At 46.5% G+C, this 23,361-nt stretch overlaps 2 protein-coding genes across 2 annotated transcripts in view; both read right to left on the reverse strand.

Annotated features, from left to right (window-relative positions):
* The window catches only part of pltp (phospholipid transfer protein), a 57,602-nt gene extending 52,108 nt beyond the window's left edge, over positions 1-5,494 (reverse strand). The window contains exon 1 of the mRNA XM_078418688.1: positions 5,406-5,494. The gene's annotated coding sequence lies outside the window, so the exon portion shown is untranslated. The remainder of the gene's footprint in view (positions 1-5,405) is intronic.
* The window catches only part of LOC144604376 (cytochrome c oxidase subunit 4 isoform 1, mitochondrial-like), a 420,358-nt gene that overhangs the window by 100,294 nt on the left and 296,703 nt on the right, over positions 1-23,361 (reverse strand). The window lies entirely within an intron of this gene.

Consider the following 23,361-nt stretch of genomic DNA (forward strand, 5'->3'; position numbering starts at 1 on the left):
CTGGGTCGTCACTGATGACTGGAACTCGCCTTGTCTATCGTTCAGCTCGCGCACCCCGTGACTGACTGAGCGCAGCTGCTCCTCCTGGTGCTGGATCTTAGTGTCCTGGTTGGCAAGGGCTGATTTCCAAATCTTAGAGTCGGCTGAGTCCATATTAAGGCCAGTTCGTTCTGTTATGCTCTGGGGCACACAGGAACTGGATTCAAACGCACGACTCACACACAAGAGTCAATTTGGAGAAAATAAAGGCGTTCTTTAATTTTCACATTAAAGAACACTGCGATTCGAACCAAAAACTCTAAACTTACTCAACTACAAAAACATTAGTTACAAAAATTACTTACTAGCAATGCTACGACCGAGAGCACATGAATCACAATACGAACTGGCACAGGACAAACGGAGGCGTGGACTATATATACATGAGGTAAGGGCACACAGGTGGAAACAATCAAGGCGGGGCTGACAATTACAATGGCAGGAAGTCAAGGGACCTGAAATGAGAATCTAAACACAGAACATGACACAAGACTAACAGATATGACGGGACATTACACTGCCTTCCTGAAAATGGTTTGCCATAAGGGAACTGGGAATAATGCCTATTTTTGGAGTATGTTTAAGGACAATATGACCCCCTTCATTGGAGCTGGCCGAGTATGGAAGGCCTTTATCTCCCAAATGTTTAGGGTGAAATTTGCCCTCTTGGAGGCTTCAGTGTGGAATTCGAGTGTGCGAGTATGCAAATGTCACTGTGCACTGTAACACATGTTGGAGTGTCCATGGTTCTGGACTGGAGAAGGCAGAGGATGAGTAGATTCCCATGTCCAGTTCAAAAGCATGTTGGAGGTGAGGGGCCATTTTGCAGTGAGGAAAATTGAGCAGCGGGTGAGGGCAATATGTAGCCTTGCTTGACCCCTTCTATGCACTGGGATTGGACCTGTGTTGGTAAGGATCACAGCTTGCACGTCATTGTGGAGAAAGAAGAAGGTGATCAATTTTTACAGGCAGCCTACTTTGAGATCTTCCATAATCTTTCTCAGTTGACAGCACGGAGGCTTTTGTGAGTCAAGCCATAGACAACAGTCGCCATTGCTCCCCACACTTTAATTGCCATGCTGAGTTCCATTCGGTATCCCACTGATTTGGCAGTATAGTTCCTCAATACTGCATGCAGCTCTCCCGATGGTGTGTGTTGACACGTGCTTGTTTAATTTAAAATGAAATAAAACCCAGAAAATGCTTGAAATACTCAGCAATCTGGTCACATCTATGGGAAGAAAACAGACAACATTTCAGGTCAAAGACCCTTTGTCATTAGTTTAGCTGCTGGTCGGTTACAGTTTGTCAGAGTTTGTACAACTCCACTATACTGGTGTACAGTTCTACCGGCATTTAGATGTAGGTTCACCACTGTTGGGTAACATACCAACTGTTACTGAGTTACTGTTGTTGTTATGCAGGAACACTGAAATACTGGGAAACAGCGACACTGAACAGAAATACTGTTTTACCATCATGTGATGATTTTTTATTGTTGCTAGGATACACACTTTCAACTCTGAGAAGAGAAGGTTCAATGGCTCCTCAAAGACCCATGGTTAGATAAAAGACCCATCATTGCTGGGGATTGTGTTTGTTACTTTTGAGGTGCAGCCTTACCATCTATGATCTTATACACCTCTATAAGATCACCCCATAGTAGGGTAGTTTCACCTTCCAGGGATACATTTCTACACTTGCTGAGATGCAGAATACAGGTCTTCCCTCATTGGAAGTACAGTTTTAATGATACAGTTTCTTTGTCAGTTTTAAAATTCTCCCAATCTTTCGGATTATGGCTCGATTTGAAAATGCTTTAGAAACATAGAAAAAGCAATAGGAGTAGGCCACCTGGCGCAACCATCCAGCATGCTCGTAGACTTCAGTACCCTGTTCCCCTCTTCCCCCCCCCAAGTCCCCCGATCCCTTTAAATAAAGTGACTTAAGACACCACTGCCTACTGTGGTTGAGAATTTCACACATCCATCTGCATTAGCTGCACCTCATCATGTACTAGTGGTGCAACGATTGCACCACTCCTTCACTGCTCCCACAACTCAGGTTCAATCCTGACCTCTAGTGCTGTCCGTGTCGAGTTTGCGAATTCTCATTTTGTAATCTTGTGAGCTTCCTCAGTGCTCTAGTTTTCTCCCACATCCCAAGGTACGCAGAACATTAGGTTAATAACTACCGTACATTACCCCTCTTTCTTCAGTTTCAGTTTAGATTATTGTCACGTGTACCGAGGTACAGTGAAAAGCTTTTGTTGTGTGCTAACCAGTCAGCAGAAAGATAATACATGATTACAATCGATCCATTTACAGTGCACAGATACATGATAAGGGAATAATGTTTAGTGCAAGGCAAAGTTAGCAAAGTCTGATCAAGGATAGTCTGAGGGTCACCAAAGAGGTAGATAGTAGTTCAGCACTGCTCTCTGGTTGTGGTAGGATGATTCAGTTTCCCGATAAAAGCTGGGAAGAAACTACTGTTATCAGGCAACTGAATCATCCCACCACAACCAGAGAGCAGTGCTGAACTACTATCTACCTCTTGGTTCAATTGCAGTGGTGATGGCAGGTAAGCTGGGACAATGCTCCTCCTGCAGCATGTGGGAAGTCAGGGAAACTGCTGGTGTCCATGTTACAGTGTACGTACAGTGCAGGTACGTAGTTCCTTGAAAGTGGGTTCATGGGTAGATAGGGTGGTCAAGAAGGCTTTCGGCACATTGGCCTTCATCAGTCAGAGTATTGAGTACAGAAGTTGGGAGGTCAAGTTGCTGCTATACAAGATATTGGCGTGGCCACTTTAGAGTATTGTGTTCAGTTTTGGTCATCCTGTTATAGGAAAGATATTGTTAAGCTGGAAAGGGTGCAGAGAAGATTTACCAGGATGTTGCGAGGACTTAAAGGCCTGAGCTCTCGGGAGAGGTTGAGGAGGCTAGGACATTATTCCTTGGAGTGCAGGAGGAGGAAAGGTGATCTTCTTGAGGTGTATAAGATCATGAGAGAAGTAGTTAGGGTAAATGCAGTTTTTCACCCAGAGTAGGGGAATCGAGAACCAGAACACATAGGTTTAAGGTGAGCGGAGAAGGATTTAATAGGAAACTGAGGGGTAACTTTCTTTATTCACAGGGTGGTAGGTATATGAAACGAGCTGCCAGAAGAGGTAGTTGAGGTACTATCATGATGTTTAAAAGAACATTTGGACAGGTTCATGGATAGGATAGGTTTAGAGGGATATGGGCCAAACACAGGCTGGTGGGACTAGTGTAAATGGTCGGCGTGGGCAAGTTGGGCCCTTAAGGGTCTGTTTCCACACTGTATGACTCTATGACTCTATCTATGACTGTATGCATGGGTAAGTGGTAAAGTCTGGGGTGGGGATGGGTGGGAAATTGACAGAAATACAGGGAGAATAGGATTAGTGAAGTATAGTTCTTTTAAGACTGAGAAATAGTTGCACATTACTGGGGTCATATACCATTGTGCTGTTACTGTGGACAGCTCTTTCATTTGTGGAGTACAGTAATATAGTTGCTGGGTATTGATTTGATTTGTCAATTCATTCCTTTAGTTGGGTACTGTTCTACCTTTCCTGGAGTCTATTTCTACATTTTTTGTAGTCCACTCCGCATTACTGAGATAAATTCCACTTCAGCTTGGCGTACACCTCTGCAATGTTGAGTCAGTATCACCACGGCTGACGGTCGCTTCTGCATTGATTCTTAAAGCGCCTGTGTTAGAAATTCGGGAAATGGTGCTTAGCAGTGAGGGGGAATGAAAGGTGGGTGAATCAGCAAAGATATCTGGATATAGTGAGCCTGCGGCATTGCCAGGGGATGAGAAGCTGAAGGGTTGCTGCCTGCCCTGAGGTTGCAGCTGTGTCAGCATTAAGCAGCTTAGATCCAGACAGGAACTGCTTGAAAACGAGGGTGGGGAAGAAAGCAGCAATTTTCTACCATCTCAGCAGGAACAAATCACCTCCCTTTTAGTTTTATTTTAATTTCAGAGATACAGCGTGGAAACAGACCCTTCGGCCCACCGAGTCCGCACCGACCAGCAAATCCTCGCACATTAAAACTATCCTACACTTATACCAAGCAAATTGACCTACAAACCTGTGCATCTTTGGAACGTGGGAGGAAACCGAAGATCTCGGAGAAAACCCACGCGGTCACAGGGAGAACGTACAAACTCCGTATAGACAGCATCCATAGTCGGGATCGAACCTGGGTCTCCGGCGCTGCGTCACCCTTTCATACTTTAGATTCTTATCCACACGTGCTACTCCATATTGAACTTATCAATCCCTTCATAAATAAGCATCAGACAGAAACTATGTAATTTTGAACTCCTTCCCTCTCTGCAGGTAAATATTGAATGAAACTGAATCAAAAGTTTGAAAATCGATAGGGTGTATGCACCATATTTTTTCCAAGGCAGCTCTTTTCCACTTGTAAATTTCCAAAATAACTTTAGAGTGGTTCTCTAGTTCCCAATCGAAATGGCATTAGAACCAAATCAACCCCCGTAATACAGGTATTATTCACCAATTCATCATTCACGTTACATCCAGTTTGCGCGATGGAAACACGCTTTATGTCTCCTGTATACTTTCAGTCCTGATGCAGGGTCTTGAGCCGAAACGTCACTATTAGCCTCCACTGATGCTGTCTGACCCTCGAGTTCTTCCAGCAGCTTGTTTTTGCTCCAGATCTCAGTATCAGCAGTCGCTTGTTTCTACACAAGCTTTCTTCCTTTCTCCAACAATGTTTACAACCACTTAATCACACAATGGAAAGTGGAAGCAGCAGGTAGGTTTTTAATAACACTATTATGTTTATCCATGTTACTGTCTGCAGGGTCATAAATCCTTGCCAAGTGGTGCAATGCTGGCGGGCTGGGGGCACTGGGCAAAGAGTAGCCCTGGTCTGATCGAATGAGTGAATGTGGTTAGGTGGCTAAACACAGTCTCTTCCTGTTCTCAATTGTAAATCTGTCTCTGATTGAGAAGGTGTGAGTTCTGATCCCATCCCTTTGAGTGAGGAAACTCAAACTATGAGTCCAGTGCACCATTGACGGCATGCTGTGCCTTTGAAGGTGCGGTCATATGGTCAGGATGTTAAACTGAGACAGTCTGTTCTCTTTGGTGGGTAAAAGATGTATTTATCAGAAGAGCAGGGAGTTATTCTGGTGTTCATTCCGTTTAAAAGAAAACAATTATCCGATCAATGGAACTGCTTGTGGGGGTAATCCGTCGGTTGTAAAACTGCTTCAAGTAATCCGAAAAGGGATGTAAATAATACTACATAAATGCAAGACTTTCTTTTTATTCATCCACTTAAGAGAATTTGTCCTTACCTCTTCGTGCTTTCTTCAGCTCGTTATCTTGAGCGGATGTGATCGTGGCACTAAGCTCTCCCACCAGGAACAGTCTGTGGAATACTATTTGAAAGACACAAAGTGCACAAGCAGCCAGCTACTTCCTTCCAACATCCACACTCTCCCTGCTTATCTAAGCTGAGCTGTGCTCAATATGAATTGTGATTAGTGCCCCGCAGTGCAGATTCTTGATGTTATTTAAAGCCAAGAACCCAGCCCAGTTTTTACTGGCCTATTTACTAGTTGGAATATACACAGTTCTATATATGTATAATTGTAGCTCTCAGTAAGAGACTGGCCTTTAGATCTTCCTACATTGTCTACATCCTGTGCAAAGTTGACCCGAAGATACTCACTGCCAATGCATCCTCGCAACATACTTCAGTTGTCTGCTTCCACTTTATTTAATGGTTCGTGATTGTGCTGTGTTTTAGGAATAATGACCAGGATCAGCTTTGGGCATATCTGTGATCTGGGCGTTGCTGCCAGCACTTACTGTCTATCCCTACTTCACATTGAGGGGGTGATGGTGAGTTGCAGTCCTGACCCTCTGCAGTCCTTTTGGTGAAAGTTCTTCCACAGTTGTTACGCTGTTAGGGAGAGAGTTCCAGGATTTAGGTTAGGATTTAAAGAACCCTTCAGAGTGAGCAGTTCCGAGACAAATGTTTTCCACTAAAACTGTTAATGAGAGAATAGAGCTTATTTCCCATCCCACTGCTCCCATCAAATCCTGATTCGAGTAATATTTCATGTTTCTACTCTTTTTCCCAAAGCAAATAACCCTGCACTCTGCATATTACAATCCAACTGCCATTTTTTGACCACTTACTTTGCTTCTTAATACCACTTATCCTCCTTTTCCTACAGAGATGCTGTCTGACCCGCTGAGTTACTCCAGTACTTTGTGTCTATCCCATCCATAGCATCCTGATTTGGAAACATACCATTGTTTCTTCAACATTCCTGGGTGTAACTCGTGCTGTGGGAGGATCTTCAGCGGAAGGACTGCAGTGAATCAAGATGCCTGCTCACCATCACCTCAAGAATAATGGATGGCCATTAAATGCTGGTCTTGCCGGTGATGCCTAGAGATCCCAGAACTGTTCACGGTCAGTCACATCAAATCGTTTCCCTCCCAATCTTAAGTACAAATTGGGGCCCTCCCCTTCCACGCTTCAGTACAGCCTATCCTGCACCAGTTAGGGGTGCCAACTATCTCACTCCCAAATAAGGGACAAGGTGACGTCACCGCCCCACGCCCCATGTGACCTCACCCAGCCAGCGGCCACGTGCTCCCGCTCCACCAATGGCGGCCGCCCGGGCAGGCAGGCAGGTTGCTACGTAACCTCCGTTAGGCAGCCCCTGGGCCTCCGGGCCTACACTGTCCGGGCCTACACTGTCCGGGCCTACACTGTCTGGACCTTCAGCGTCCGGGCCTACAGCGCCCCCCCCCCCCCCCCCCCGGGCCTAATACGGGACAAGGGCAGTCCCGTACGGAACAAACCAATTTAGCCCAAATAAGGGATGTCCCGGCTAATATGGGACAGTTGGCAACCCTAACTCCAGTACAACTCTGGGCCCTCCCCTCTCACACTCCAGTACAACTCTGGGTCCCTCTCCCCTTGCGAGTTCCAGTACAACTCTGGGGCCCTCTCCCCTCGTGAGTTCCAGTACAACTCTGGGCCCCTCTCCTCTCATGCTCCAGTACTATTCGGGGGCCTTGGCGAAGCAGTGTGAAATGAAGATGGCGTCCGATTAAAGGTAGCACATTTTCAGTTTAGTTTATTATTGTCACATGCACTGAGGTACAGTGCAAAGTTTTTTGTTGCATGCTATCCAGTCAAAGAAAAGTCTGTATATGATCGCAATCAAACGGTCCACAGTGTACAGATAAAGAATAAAGGGTACAACATTTAGTGCAAGATAAAGTCCGATTAAAGATAGTTCAAGGTTTCCAATGAGGTAGATGGGAGGTCAGTACCCCACTCCAGCTGGTGAGAGGACGGTTCAGTTGCCTGATAAAAGCTGGGAAGAAACAGTCCCGGAATCTGGAGGTATGCATTTTCAAACTTCTGTACCTCTTGCCTAATGGGAGAGGGAGAAGAGGGAGTGACCGGGTTAAGACTGGTCCTCGATTATGCTGGTGGCCTTGGCGAAGCAGTGTGAAATGAAGATGGCGTCAATGGAGGTTGGTTTGCATTCTGGTTTGGGCTATGTCCATAATTCTCTGTAATTTCTTGCGGTCTTGGATGGAGTTGTTCCCAATTCATGCTGTGAGGCATCCCAACAAATTGTGTTCTGCAGCGCATCTGTCGAAGTTGGTGAGGGTTGCTGTGGACAGGGCAAACTTCCTGAGCCTTAGGTTTTGGAATGGGATTTGAGCCAGAGCCTGGTAACACTGAGATAAAAGCCAGAAATAGCACAACAGAAATGACAAACTGTTTCTCACAAAAGAAGAACCACAGCCTTTAGTTTAGTAACTCAAACAAATAGTGTTAAATGGATCCAGCTGAGCTATAGATATTTCAATCACTGCCTGACTTCATGGCCCTCTTTCTACTTTATACTCACCAGTCACTGAAACAGCATGAGAGCAACAGCTGCCCAGAGTTGAAATGTCCTCAATGATTAAAGGCTTCCTGAGAGTGTGCGAATCAGGAGTTTCACACTGAAGTATATAGAACATACAACAATACAGGAAAAGGCCCTCCCATCCTAACTCGCTGGAGTTTAGAAGGATGAGGGGGACCTCATTGAAACTTACAGAATAGTGAAAGGCTTGGATAGAGTGGATGTGGAGAGGATGTTTCCACAAGTGGGAACGTCGAACACCGGAGGTCACAACCTCAGAATTAAAGAACCATTCTGTAGGAAGGAAATGAGGGGGAATTTCTTTAGTCAAGAGTGTGGTGAATTTGTGGAATTCATTGCCACAGAAGGCCAAGTCAATGGATATTTTAAAGGCAGAGATAGATAGATTCTTGACTAGTATGGGTGTCAGGTATTATGGGGAGAAGGCAGGAGAATGGGGTTAGGAGGGAGAGACAGATCAAACATGTTTGAATGGCGGAGTTGACTTGATGGGCAAATGGTCTAATTCTGCTCCTATTGCTTATGAATTTATGAAAATGATGTTAAGCTAATCTCCTCTGTCTGCATGTGATCCATATTCCACCAACCCTGCATATCCATGTGCCTATCTAAACGCTTCATGAAGCCCCATATTTGTATCTGCCTCCACTACTATACCTGGCAGTGGTCAATTTCTTACTCCTCCCCCCATTTCAGTAATTCTTGGAAATGTTTTGTTATTCTTGGAAATAGAGAAAACAACATTAGAGGAAGGAGCTCCAGGAACCCAGGAATGCGAGTACGTCTCCCGCGGTTTCTGCAGCTGGCCTTTGCGATGAGCCAATACTCCTTGTTCCCAGATGCTCATGGTGAAAGTCCCAATCCAGAGGATGGATGAGAAGAAAAAAACCCAATGTCAAGTGAGTACAACATTCCCGTCAGAGATCAGCAGGCTTCAGACCAATTCCCGCTACAGATCCGGAAGTGGCGGCGCTGCCCTGCAGCTGTGGCTCGCCGGCAGTCTGTTTGTCTTTCTTCTTTCTTTGTCTATTTGTTAGTGTTAGATGTATGAAATAGCCTATCTTTAGTTGTGTATATGTGGGGGGTGGTGGGGGAAACCTTTAAAAATCTCTTCCTCAACGGAGATGCGACCCTTTCCAAGTCGTATCTCCGTTTGCGCTAAAAAAAAATAAAAAATTAAAACGCGGGGCCTTCCATCGCCCGCGGGGCCTTCCATCACCCGGTGCAGCTCGGCCGCTGGACTTAACAGTGCCCGGTGCGGCTCGGCCGCGGGGCCTTCCATCGCCCGGTACGGCCGCGGGACGGTTCAGCGCCAGGTGTGGCTCGGCCGCGGGGCCTTCCATCGCCCGGCGCGACTCGGCCGCGGGACCTTCCATCGCTCGGCGCAGCTCGGCCGCGGGACTTTACATCACTGGTGCGGCTCGGCCGCAGGGCCTTCCATCGCCCGGCGCGGCTTGGCCGCGGGGCCTTCCATCGCCCGGCGCGGCTCGGTCGCGGGACTTTACATCACTGGTGCGGCTCGGCTGCAAGGCCTTCCATCGCCTGGCGCGGCTCGGCCGCGGGGCCTTCCATCGCCCGGCGCAGCTCGGCCGCGGGACCTAACATCGCCTGGCGCGGCCGCGGGACTTTACATCGCTGGTGCGGCTCGGCCGCGGGACTTTACATCGCTGGTGCGGCTCGGCCGCGGGGCCTTCCATCGCCCGGCGCGGCTCGGCCGCGGGACTTAGCTGCGCACGGTACGGCCGCGGGGCCTTCCATCGCCCGGCTCGGCTGCGGGATGTTTCAGCGCCCGGTGCGGCTCGGCCGCGGGGACTTGGGCGTGGGGAAGAGAGCTGAAGTTTTGTTGCCTCCATCACAGTGAGGGGGTGTTTGGAGTCACTGTGATGGATGTTTGTGTTGGGGTTATGTGTCTTGTGTTTCTTTTTTTGTGTGACTGCTGGTAACGTAATTTCGTTCGGTACCTCGGTACCGAATGACAAATAAAGGCTCTGTATTCTGTATTCTGATCCGCTGAGTTCCACCAGCGGGTTATTTAGTTTTGCTCCTGATTCCAATATCTGAAGTCTCTTGTGTCAAAAGACACAACTCTTCTAAGTGAATCAGCGTCACTGGCCAACTTTTTTCCCCCACCTAGAAAGCAACTAAAAACTTGATTACATTTGAATATCTTTGCAAAGACACCGTTATTTCTCATTCTCATCAAAAGAAGTGTTCTGGAGGAAGCCGCTGATTGGTGGAAGCGGACTAGAGGAAGCAGCTGATTGGGCGTAACCCCGGATTGTAATTCTGCTTTTTGTTCGTACTTTTAGTTAAGGGTTCAGTGAGTTCAGGGTTCAGTGAGTTCAGAGTTCAGTGAGTTAAGGGTTCAGTGAGTTAAGGGTTCAGTGAGTTAAGGGTTCAGTGAGTTAAGGGTTCAGTGAGTTCAGGGTTCAGTGAGTTAAGGGTTCAGTGAGTTAAGGGTTCAGTGAGTTAAGGGTTCAGTGAGTTAAGGGTTCAGTGAGTTAAGGGTTCAGTGAGTTAAGGGTTCAGTGAGTTAAGGGTTCAGTGAGTTAAGGGTTCAGTGAGTTAAGGGTTCAGTGAGTTAAGGGTTCAGTGAGATAAGGGTTCAGTGAGTTAAGGGTTCAGTGTTTTTTAGTAAAGGTACAGTTTAAAGGATTAAGAGGGATTTGATTTAATTTGGGGGTAAGACATGTCAGATGAGATTGGCCCCGTGGAGTGCTCATCCTGCAACATGTGGGAGATCAGGGATATTGTCGGTGTCCCTGATGACTACGTGTGCAGGAAGTGTGTCCAGCTGCAGCTCCTGGCAAACCGCATTGAACGGTTGGAGCTGCGGTTGGACTCATTCTGGAGCATCCACGATGCTGAGAAGGTCGTGGATAGCACGTATAGTGAGTTGGCCACACCACAGGTAAAAGATAAGCGGACAGAAAGATAAGCGGACAGAAAAGAGGGGAGGAAAAAGAGTGGAAGGGCTATAGTGATAGGGGATTCAATTGTAAGGGGAATAGATAGGCGTTTCTGCGGCCGCAAACGAGACTCCAGGATGGTATGTTGCCTCCCTGGTGCAAGGGTCAGGGATATCTCTGAGCGGCTGCAGGACATTCTGAAGGGGGAGGGTGAGCAGCCAGTTGTCGTGGTGCACGTTGGCACCAACGATTTAGGTAAAAAAACGGGATGAGGTCCTACAAGGTGAATTTAGAGAGCTAGGAGATAAACTAAAAAGTAGGACCTCAAAGGTAATAATCTCTGGATTACTACCAGTGCCACGTGCTAGTCAGAGTAGGAATAGGAGGATATTTCAGATGAATACGTGGCTTGAAAAATGGTGCAAGGGGGAGGGATTCAAATTTTTAGGACATTGGAACCAGTTTTGGGAGAGGTGGGACCAATACAAACAGGACGGTCTGCACCTGAGCTGGAATGGAACCAATGTCCTAGGGGGAGTGTTTGCTAGTGCTGTCGGGGAGGATTTAAACTAATGTGGCAGGGGGAAGGGAGCAGGAGCAGAGAGACAGAGGGGTGTAAAATGAGGGTAGAAGCAACAGGTAGCAAGGTGAAAAGTAAAAGTGGTAGGCAGACAAATCCAGGGCAAAAATCAAAAAGGGCCATTTTTCAACATAATTGTATAAGGGGTAAGAGAGTTGTAAAAACAAGCCTGAAGGCTTTGTGTCTCAATGCAAGGAGTATACGTAATAAGGTGGATGAATTAAATGTGGAGATAGTTATTAATGATTATGATATAGTTGGGATTACGGAGACATGGCTCCAGGGTGACCAAGGCTGGGAGCTCAACATCCAGGGATATTTTATATTCAGGCGGGATAGACAGAAAGGAAAAGGAGGTGGGGTAGCGTTACTGGTTAGAGAGGAGATTAAAGCAGTGGAAAGGAAGGACATTAGCTTGGAGGAAGTGGAATCGATATGGGTAGAGCTACGAAACACTAAGGGGCAGAAAATGCTAGTGGGAGTTGTGTACAGGCCACCTAACAGCAGTAGTGAGGTTGGGGATGGCATCAAGCAGGAAATTAGAAATGCATGCACTAAAGGTGCAGCAGTTATAATGGGTGACTTCAATCTACATATAGATTGGGTGAACCAAACTGGCAGGGGTGCTGAGGAAGAGGATTTCTTGGAATGTTTGAGAGATGGTTTTCTAAACCAACATGTCGAGGAACCAACGAGAGAACAGGCCATTCTAGACTGGGTATTGAGTAATGAGGAAGGGTTAGTTAGCAGTCTTGTTGTGCGAGGCCCCTTGGGCAAGAGTTGTGCGAGGCCCCTTGGGCAAGAGTGATCATAATATGGTAGAGTTCTTCATTAGGATGGAGAGTGACAAGTGTTCTGAACTTAAAGAAAGGTAACTTTGAGGGTATGAGGCGTGAATTGTCCAAGATAGACTGGCGATTGATGCTGAAAAGGTTGACGGTGGACATGCAATGGAAGGCATTTAAAGGTCGCATGGATGAACTACAACAAGTGTTCATCCCAGTTTGGCAAAAGAACAAGTCAAGTCAAGTCAAGTCAAACTTATTTGTCACATACACATACACGATGTGCAGTGAAATGAAAGTGGCAATGCCTGCGGGTTGTGCACAAAAAGAATTACAGTTACAGCATATAAATAAAGTTAATAAGTTACTATTATTGTCGACAAAAATTTAGTCTCTGGGGTTATAAAAGTTGACAGTCCTGATGGCCTGTGGGAAGAAGCTCCGTCTCATCCTCTCCGTTTTCACAGCATGACAGCGGAGGCGTTTGCCTGATCGTAGCATCTGGAACAGTCCGTTACTGGGGTGGCAGGGGTCCCTCATGATCTTGCTTGCTCTGGATCTGCACCTCCTGATGTATAGGTCCTGCAGGGGGACGAGTGTAGTTCCCATGGTGCGTTCTGCCGAACGCACTACTCTCTGCAGGGCTATCCTGTCCTGGGCAGAGCTGTTCCCAAACCAGACTGGAATGTTGCCGGACAGGATGCTCTCTACAGCCCCAGAGTAGAAGCAATGAAGGATCCTCTGAGACACTCTGAATTTCCTCAGTTGTCTAAGGTGGTAAAGGCGCTGCTTAGCCTTACCCACCAGTGCGGCAATGTGCGTTGCCCACGTCAGATCCATTGCGATGCGGACTCCCAAGTATTTGAAACTGCTCACCCTATCCACAATAGACCCATTTATCTCCAGTGGCGTGTACGTCCTTGGATGTTTAGCCCTTCTGAAGTCCACAATCAGCTCCTTTGTTTTAGTGACATTCAAGAGGAGGCTATTGTCCTGACACCAGAGTGCCAGATCAGCCACCTCCTCCCGGTAGGCCTTCTCATCGTTGTTGGAGATCCGGCCCACCACCACAGTGTCATCAGCAAACTTGATGATGGAGTTTGAGCTGAACCTGGCCCCACAGTCATGTGTGTACAGGGAGTACAGTAGGGGGCTAAGGACGCAGCCCTGGGGGGATCCTATGTTCAGGGTGAGGGAGCTAGATGTGTGTTCCCCCATCCTGACCACTTGGGGCCTGGCAGTGAGAAAGTCCAGGACCCAGGCACACAGAGGGGTGCTAAGCCCCAGTTCCAGCAGCTTCTCAACCAGTCTGCTGGGGACTATTGTGTTGAATGCTGAACTAAAGTCAATGAACAGCATCCTCACATAGCCCCCCTGGCTGTCCAGATGAGAGAGAGCGGTGTGTAGAACCTGGGAGACCGCATCATCCGTGGACCTGTTCGGACGGTATGCGAACTGTAGTGGGTCCATGTTGCGAGGAAGGAGGGCGCAGATGTGCTTCTTGACTAGCCTCTCAAAGCATTTCATGACAACCGAGGTGAGGGCCACCGGTCGGTAGTCATTTAAACACGCTGGAGAGGCATTCTTTGGCACCGGTACAATGATGGATCTTTTGAAGCATGCAGGGACCACGGACTTTGCCAAGGAGAGGTTGAATATTGTGGTGAGCACTGGAGCAAGCTGAGTAGCACAAGACTTTAGTACTCGCCCAGATATACCATCTGGGCCTCCAGCTTTCCTCGTGTTCACACGTGTCAGAGCCCACCTCACCTCATGCTCGGACACCGAAAATGTGTGCACATCCCCGGCGGTGGATCCCCCTCCAGCCTCGCTAGCCAGCGCCCCTTCGGTGCTGTTTTTAGACGGCGAGCTGGTGGTGTTACCCGTCTCAAACCGTGCGTAAAAAGAGTTCTGGTCATCAGCTAAGGAGGAGCCGGCACTTCCGGTTGAGGGGGTGCTGGACCTGTAGCTAGTTATAGTCCGTAGCCCCCGCCAAAGGCGCCTGGTGTCCTGCTGCTCCATCTGTGACTCCATCTTGTCCCGGTACCTCTTTTTTGCGTCCTTCACTGCCCTTCGCAGTCGGTATGACTCTCCCTTGTAGTCGTCCATGTTGCCGGGACCAGGAAACCAGGAAACCAGGAAAGGTAGTGCATCCGTGGCTAACAAGGGAAATCAAGGATAGTATTAAAACAAAAGATGAAGCATACAGATTAGCCAGAAAAAGTAGCATACCAGAGGACTGGGAGAAATTCAGTCCAGCAGAGGAGGACAAAGGGCTTAATTAGGAAAGGGAAAATAGACTATGAGGGAAAACTGGCAAGGAACATAAAAACAGACTGCAAAAGCGTTTATAGATATGTCAAGAGAAAAAGATTAGTTAAGGCAAATGTAGGTCCCTTGCAGTCGGAAACAGGTGAATTGATCATAGGGAACAAGGAGATGGCAGACCAATTGAACAAATACTTTGGTTCTGTCTTCACTAAGGAAGACATAAATTGTCTGCCGGAAATAGCGGGGGACCGGTGGTCTAATGAGATGGAGGAACTGAGGGAAATCCAGGTTAGTCGGGAAGTGGTGTTAGGTAAATTAAATGGATTAAAGGCAGATAAATCCCCAGGGCCAGATAGGCTGCATCCCAGAGTGCTTAAGGAAGTAGCCTCAGAAATAGTGGATGCATTAGTGATAATTTTTCAAAACTCTTTAGATTCTGGAGTAGTTCCTGAGGACTGGAGGGTAGCTAATGTAACCCCACTTTTTAAAAAGGGAGGGAGAGAGAAAATGGGGAATTATAGAGCAGTTAGCCTAACATCGGTAGTGGGGAAAATGCTAGAGTCAGTTATTAAAGATGTGATTGCATCACATTTGGAAAGTGGTGAAATCATCGGACAAAGTCAGCATGGATTTACCAAAGGCAAATCATGTCTGACGAATCTTATAGAATTTTTCGAGGATGTAACTAGTAGAGTGGATAAGGGAGAACCAGTCGATGTGTTATATCTGGACTTTCAGAAGGCCTTCGACAAGGTCCCACATAGGAGATTGGTGTACAAACTTAAAGCACACGGCATTGAGGGTTCAGTTTTGAGGTGGATAGAAAATTGGTTGGCGGACAGGAAGCAAAGAGTAGGAATAAACGGGTCCTTTTCGGAATGGCAGGCAGTGACTAGTGGGGTACCGCAAGGCTCAGTGCTGGGACCCCAGTTATTTACAGTGTATATTAATGATTTGGACGAGGGAATTGAATGCAACATCTCTAAGTTTGCGGATGACACGAAGCTGGGTGGCAGTGTTAGCTGCGAGGAGGATGCTAGGAGGCTGCAGAGTGACTTGGATAGATTAGGCGAGTGGGCAAATGCATGGCAGATGCAATATAATGTGGATAAATGTGAGGTTATCCACTTTGGCGGCAAGAACAGGAAAGCAGAGTATTACCTGAATGGTGACCGATTGGGAGAAGGGGAGATGCAACGTGACCTGGGTGTCATGGTGCACCAGTCATTGAAAGCAAGCATGCAGGTGCAGCAGGCAGTGAAGAAAGCGAATGGTATGTTGGCATTCATAGCAAGAGGATTTGAGTTTAGGAGCAGGGAGGTTCTGCTGCAGTTGTACAGGGCCTTGGTGAGACCGCACCTGGAGTATTGTGTGCAGTTTTGGTCTCCTAACCTGAGGAAAGACGTTCATGCCTTAGAGGGAGTACAGAGAAGGTTCACCAGATTAATCCCTGGGATGGCGGGACTTGCATATGAGGAAAGACTGGATAGACTGGGCTTGTACTCGCTGGAATTTAGAAGACTGAGGGGGGATCTTATAGAAACATATAAAATTCTTAAGTGGTTGGAGAGGCTAGATGCGGGAAGATTGTTCCCGATGTTGGGGGAGTCCAGAACCAGGGGTCACAGCTTAAGGATAAGGGGGAAGTCTTTTAGGACCGAGATGAGAAAACATTTCTTCACACAGAGAGTGGTGAGTCTGTGGAATTCTCTGCCACAGAAGGTAGTTGAGGCCAGTTCATTGGCTATATTTAAGAGGGAGTTAGATGTGGCCCTTTTTGCTAAAGGGATCAGGGGGTATGGAGAGAAGGCAGGTACAGGCTACTGAGCTGGATGATCAGCCATGATCATATTGAATGGCGGTGCAGGCTCGAAGGGCCGAATGGCCTACTCCTGCACCTATTTTCTATGTTTCTATGTTCTAAATATTAGATATGTTTTAGTTGAAACAGCCAATTATTTATTTTCTTCGTAATCTAATTCGATTCAGAGATGCATGGGCGCTAATTTCTAGTTACTGTCTGAAAGATAATTGGGAGTGTGCTGCATTCGCCAAGTCCCCAGACTGAGCCGGAGAGCCCGCTCCTTTACAGTGTAAGAAAACAACTGCAGATGCTGGTACAAATCGAAGGTATTTATTCACGAAATGTTGGAGTAACTCAGCAGGTCAATCAGCGTCTCAGGAGAGAAGGAATGGGTGACGTTTCCGGTCGAGACCCTTCTTCAGACTCCTTTACAGCGTCTCTTTCGGATGTCCGGCGATGTTCGCTGCATTTACCGACGATCCGCACCTCCCCCTCCGAATTAGCTACATTAACATTGGTTGTGTGTATCAGTTCGCAGTGAGCACCAGGAAGTGCAGGCATCGGGCGGCACCGCCACCCGGTGGCAGGCAGCCGCCACAACATGACCATTCATAAAATACTGCAGAGGCTGGATATCCGAAACAAAAAGCCAGGCAGCGTCAATGGGTTCACGTTGCAGAGTGAAGGCATATCGTCACAACTGGGAAAGAGGGAAACAAGGTAGATTTACGTTGTAGATAAGGCGGATTACGATGGATAGAACGAAAGGAATATCTTTCAGGGTGAACAAAATGCGAAGTGCTGGAGTAACTCGGCGGGCCAGTCAGCATCTGTGGAGGGAATGGATAGGCGATGTTTCGGGTTGGACTCCTCTTCAGACTGCAGAAGTCTAGAGTCTGAAGAAGGGTCCCGACCCGAAACGTCGCTTATCTGTTCCTTCCACAGATGCTGCCTGACCCGCTGAGTTTCTCCAGCACTTCGTGTTTAAGACACATAGAAAATAGGTGCAGGAGTAGGCCATTCGGCCCTTCGAGCCTGCACCACCATTCAATATGATCATGGCTGATCATCCAGCTCAGTAACCTGTACCTGCCTTCTCTCCATACCCCCTGATCCCTTTAGCCATAAGGGGCACATCTAACTCCCTCTTAAATATAGCCAATGAACTGACCTCAACTACCTTCTGTGGCAGAGAATTCCACAGACTCACCACTCTCTGTGTGAAGAAATGTTTTCTCATCTCGGTCCTAAAAGACTTCCCCCTTATCCTTAAGCTGTGACCCCTGGTTCTGGACTCCCCCAACATCGGGAACAATCTTCCCGCATCTAGCCTCTCCAACCACTTAAGAATTTTATATGTTTCTATAAGATCCCCCCTCAGTCTTCTAAATTCCAGCGAGTATAAGCCCAGTCTATCCAGTCTTTCTTCATATGAAAGTCCTGCCATCCCGGGGATCAATCTGGTGAACCTTCTCTGTACTCCCTCTAAGGCTAGAATGTCTTTCCTCAGATTAGGAGACCAAAACTGTACACAATACTCCAGGTGCGGTCTCACCAAGGCCCTGTACAACTGCAGCAGAACCTCCCTGCTCCTATACTCAAATCCTCTTGCTATGAATGCTAATATACCATTCGCTTTCTTCACTGCCTGCTGCACCTGCACGCTTGCTTTCAATGACTGGTGCACCATGACACCCAGGTCACGTTGCATCTCCCCTTTTCCTAATTGGCCACCATTCAGGTAATACTCCGCTTTTCTGTTCTTGCTCAAGTTTGCAGCATCTGTCTCTCGTGCCCCTCTCTTTTCTGGTGAGCCTGGGCTACCTTGAGGGCCAGTTATAGTCACCCAGTTAATGGATTATTGGGAACATTTATACAAAGGAAAAAACCCCCACAGACGAGAGCTATGTAATGGGGGCAGATAGCGAGTAAGAATAGAGAAAGGAAGGCAAAAAGGCATTACATAGAAAATAGGTGCAGGAGTAGACCCTCTATTCGGCCCTTCCAGCCAGCACCGCCATTCAATATGATCATGGCTGATCATCCAAAATCAGTACTCCATTCCAGCTTTTTCCCCATGTCCCTTGATTACTTTAGCTCTAAGAGCAATGCAGGGCTGTAGAAAATCCCACGGACAGATTCTGCCAATCCAGAGATGAAATCTGAGCCAATGCCACAACAAATGCTTTGATTTATTTCTGGAACGTGAACCTCACCGGCAAAGCTATAATTTATAATTTATACCCAAGTTACCTTTAAGTAGGTGGTGTTGGGCCACCTTGTTGAATTACTGTAGTCTTTTTGATGCATTTACCCATCACTGTGCTTTTTGGGAAGAGAATTACGAAATTTAGACCCAATAATGATGACGAACAGCTGAAATATTTCCAAATGAGGTCATTATGTGGCTCGGGGAACCCACAGCTTGTGATATTAACAATAATAATAATACATTACATTTATATAGCGCTTTTCATATACTCAAAGACGCTTTACAGGGATTTAGAGAACATAGGGAAGAAAATAAATAGATAAATAAGTAAACGAACAGAGAAAGGAGACAGAGGGTGGGGTGACCTTCAGTGGTTGAAGGCAGTACTGAATAGGTGAGACTTCAGTGATGTTTTGAATGTGGTGAGTGTGGAGGAGTCTCTGACGGTTTGAGGCAGTGAGTTCCATAGGGTGGGAGCAGCGATGGAGAAAGCCCTGTCCCCCCAGGATCTGAGTTTGGTCCGGATGTGGGGGGATAGGAGATTGGCAGCAGCAGAGCGGAGGGTGCAGGTGGGAGTGTGCCTGTGGAGGAGGTCGGTCAGGTAGGATGGGGCCAGGTTATGGAGGGCTTTGTAGGTCATGAGGAGGATTTTGTACTGGATTCTCTGGGGGATGGGGAGCCAGTGGAGTTTGTAAAGGACGGGGGTGATATGGTCACGGATCGGGGTGTGGGTGAGTAGACGGGCAGCGGAGTTTTGAATGTATTGAAGTTTACTGATGATTTTTGATGGTGCGCCATAGAGGCTGTTGCAGTAGTCCAGACGGGAGGTGATGAAGGCGTGGATGAGGGTTTCTGCAGCTGTGGAGGAGAGGCATGGTCCTTTGGATCAGGCAGATTAGATTTTGTTATCTTGGCATCATGTTTGGCACAGACATTGTAGGCCGAAGGAGCTGCATAGTACTGTTATTTGTTCTTTGTGATAGTGGTTGCAGGTTCAGGCGAAGCAGTTCGTGTAGCCTAAGCAAGTTACAGCAGTACATTTGGTAAATGACATACACTGCAGGAGTGGTGCATGGGTGTGGACAAAATGAATGCTCACGGTAGGGGTATGCATACCAGTCAAGCCTGTTGTTTTGTTCTGGTGTTGAAGTTCTTATAAGTACTTTTGGAACTAAGGTGACATCTAGAATATGATGGTGTACATTTTGGTAATGGTTTTACCATTGAATGGGGAGGGTAAAAGCATAATGCGCCAAATGTCCTCCTTCTGTGATCTAAGAAAATATAAAATAAGATAATGTCAAGGTCATAAGGAATAGGAGTAGAATTAGGCCATTCGACCCATCAAGTCTACTCAGCCATTAATCTGTGGCTGATCCTCCTAACCCCATTCTCCTGCCTTCTCCCCATAACCTCTGACACCTGTACTAATCAAGAATCTATCTAACTCTGCCATAAAAATATCCACTGACTTGGCCTCCACAACCTTATGTGGCAAAAAAATCCAGATTCACCATCCTCTAGACTAAATAAATTTCTCATCTCCTTCCTAAAAGAATGTCCTTTAATTCTGAGGCTGTGACCTTTAGTTCTCGTCTCTCCCACGAGTGGAAACATCCTCTCCACATCCACTCCATCCAATCCTTTCACTATTCTGTATGTTTCAATGAGGCCCCTCTCATCTAAACTCCAGCGAGTACAGGTCCAGTGCTGGCAAGCGACCATCATAGGTTAACCTACTCATTCCTGGGATAATTCTTGGGAACCTCCTCTGGACCCTCTCCTGAGCCGGCACATCCTTCCTCAGATATGGTGCCCAAATTTTGGGAATCCTGCACCAGGACTCCCAAGTCCCGTTGCACCTCTGATTTCTGGATTCTCAACCCATTTAGAAAATAGTTTATGCCTTTATTCCATCCATCAAAATGCATGACCACACTTTGCTACACTATATTCCATCTGCCACTTCTCTGCCCACTCTCCCAATCTGTCCAAGTCCTGCAGAGCTCCTGCTTTCTCTACACTACCTGCACAGAAGGCAGTGGAGGCCAATTCACTGGATGTTTTCAAGACAGTTAGATTTAGCTCTTGGGGCTAAGGGAATCAAGGGATATGGGGGAAAATGCCAGAACGGGGTACTGATTTTGGATGATCAGCCATGATCATATTGAATGGTGGTGCTGGCTTGAAGGACCGAATGGCCTACTCCTGCACCTATTTTTTGTTTCTATGCCTCTCCACCTATTTTTGTATCATCCGCACACTTTGCCACGAAGCCTTCAATCCCCTCGTCCAAATCATTAATATACGTGAAGAGTAGCGGTCCCAGCACCGACCCTTGCAGCACTCTACTAGTCACTGGCAGCCAACAAGAAAAAGCCCTCTTTATTGCCACTCTTTGTCTTCTGCCATCCAGCCAACCTGCTATCCATGCTAGCATATGCCCTTTGATACTGTGAGCAGAGAATTTGCACCATCCATCTTCAACAAATAACATGTTTATGAGCTGATAATTAACCAGTGGTCATTTTCTTTCACAATTACTGCTTGTGTATCCCTGGGTCATTTTATTACCTGCATAATCATTTCATACGTGGTCTTCCTGTGAGGGCTTTGCTCCATGCCCTTGGAGAGGATCTTATAGTTCAGATTTACCAATGAGCTGGGTCTCCAATTCCTGATGTCATCCTTCTCCCCTTCTGCTTGTAGATAAGGGTATGATGCCCTTACACATGGAGTCTGACCCGTTGCCAGGCAGAAGCATAGTGTTGCACATTTCCAATGGGTCCAGGCAACTACATTATGTAATCCTCTCGGGCTCACACATATATCCAGCCAACAGTCAGCCTATCAAGAGACCTCCTTGCCTGCGGACATCTGTGGCTGGCTGGATTGGTCGTTTTTTCTTTGCTTCATTTTCTTTTCCCCACTCTCCCTACTACGATCGGTATGAAGGGTCCCAACCCAAAACATCACCTATCCATTTTCTCCAGAGGTGCTGCCTGACCTGCTGAGTTAACCAGCATTTTGTGTCTATCTTGAGCTATTTACCAATCACTACCCACCATTTTATTATCCTTTTAATCATCTAAATTATGAAGTTGTTTAGTACAAAAATTAATCATTCTTCTGGGCCTGATGTACAGTGAAGAGATATAATTTCAAGAGTAGAACAGCGTGAGCAATGTGGGATGGCACAGTGGCATATCGGTAACGTTATTGCCTCACAACATCAGAGACCCGAGATCGAACCTGACTGCGAGTGTTGTCTGTGCAGTTTGTATGTTTTCCCAACGACCGTGGGTTTTCTCCAGTGCTCCGGTTTAATCCCACATTCCAGTCCTGCAGGTATGTAGGTTAATTGGCTTCGGTAACTTGCCCTAGTGTAGGATGCAAACCTGGGATAACAGAGAACTAGTGGATGACGATCCTTAGTCAGCATGTACTCGATGGGAGGAAGGGCCTGTTTCCACGCTGTATTTCTAAACTAAACTCTTTCCACTTTCAGCGATTTAAAGAAACTACCTGTCTTTTTCTGAACCTTCGAATCAATTTATAATCCATTTTGACATTGCATATCTAATTCAATGTTTATTAGTCTTTTCCTACAGGTAGGACACGCCATATTTCGCCATCGACCATGTATGTTTATGTTTCTTTGTGAAGCATAATCTTCCCTATTTGTGTGTGGTAGATATGGCCTTTATCCAGATTTATTATAATTTTACCCTTTATTGCAGACCCATGGTTAGTGGGCTAGAGTCAGTAGTTAAGGAGCTAAAAGTAAAGAATATGACCCAAATCTGTAATGCAAATACAGTGTCATTTTTACCATGCAAGATTGCGACAGTTGTAATAATGAACCATTAGGACTCTTTGTTGTTATATTTTAATCAGATTCTCTGTGCATTCAAAAGCAGTTTTAAAATTCTATGTCTATTCTTCAAGCAAACCTTATCCACTTGCATTCTTCCCATGAATGATCAGATGTGCAATCTCCTCTATCTCAGCACTGAACTACTGAGAGTGCGCTATGAATTATGGCTTGCACCATCATTTGGTTTATCTAAAATAGATGAAAAATTATTTGTGTTGTTTACATTTAATGTGCCTGCAAAACTGTAGTAAGAATGTTATTGTTCCAGTCCCAGTATACGTGATAATTGACCATTGACTGTCTTTACTCTTGAATTGCAGCATTCTCCCCTCCCAAACATTTGCCTGTCCTGATCACCAATTTTGTCTCCCCCACTACCCTGAACTTAGTGCTTCTCAATCCCTGATAAAAGTCCTCTCTTCCTGCACCTCACGCCCATCAACAATCACAGTCCTCTTTCATCTCTTAACATTGTTTTCTTCTATACCTAATTTCCCACAATATAGTTCTCTGCTTCTGTAGACAGCACTTCTCTCCTGGGACGCCGTACTCCTCTCTTCCACACCTAGTTCACAGACCACTCAACTTTTCCTCTGTGCAGTCTTCTCCTGGTTTGTGGTTCACTTACATCATCTCCCATTGTAGAAACCTTCTCTACTTCTGGGCCTTCCAGAATGTCTTCCACTTTCCATCCCAAAGCTCTGAGCCTTCCTCACCAATTGATTGGAGACATATTAACCCTACTCCCCACAAACACTCGTTCCCCAGTGGAATTTGTACGATACAATTGTTCCAATGACAACATTGGAATTTAGACATCAGCCAAATGGGTTTATAAATAAGAGCTATTTAATGATTTCAGTGACTCATACAATCATAAAGGAAACCAATATATTGAAGCATTG

Source organism: Rhinoraja longicauda, chromosome 22 (assembly GCF_053455715.1).
Source record: "Rhinoraja longicauda isolate Sanriku21f chromosome 22, sRhiLon1.1, whole genome shotgun sequence".
NCBI classification, from domain to species: Eukaryota; Metazoa; Chordata; class Chondrichthyes; order Rajiformes; family Arhynchobatidae; genus Rhinoraja; species Rhinoraja longicauda.